Source organism: Glycine max, chromosome 17, assembly GCF_000004515.6.
Source record: "Glycine max cultivar Williams 82 chromosome 17, Glycine_max_v4.0, whole genome shotgun sequence".
NCBI classification, from domain to species: Eukaryota; Viridiplantae; Streptophyta; class Magnoliopsida; order Fabales; family Fabaceae; genus Glycine; species Glycine max.
The window spans coordinates 27,515,261-27,515,642 of NC_038253.2; positions in this window are offsets into that span (position 1 = coordinate 27,515,261).

The following is a 382-nucleotide window of genomic DNA, read 5'->3' on the forward strand; positions in this document are numbered from 1 at the left end:
GGGGCAGTATTCTGCTTCTGGATGGCCTGTGCCTTCTTGCGCACATCCTGAAAAAATTAAACAATAATGTTTGAAATGGGTAGAATGAAGTATAACAACATCATGTTTAATATGAAAAACAACCTAAATGGCAAGGAACATACCTCCCAAGAAGGGTCTCTACGAGTCTGGCAAAATTGGGCCCACTTTTCCTTGCTGATGCCGTATTTCTCACAGACAGAGTCCTCGACACCGTCCTGATCGGCTGGAAGGGTCCATTTCCTCGTGAGGTCTGATTTAAACTACCTCCATCTCTCCCCACGGTCTGTAGTAACTTCCTTTTCGTCCTACTGTTAGAAGCCTCTGGGATATCAAATTCCGCCTGACAACATGAAACAAAGTT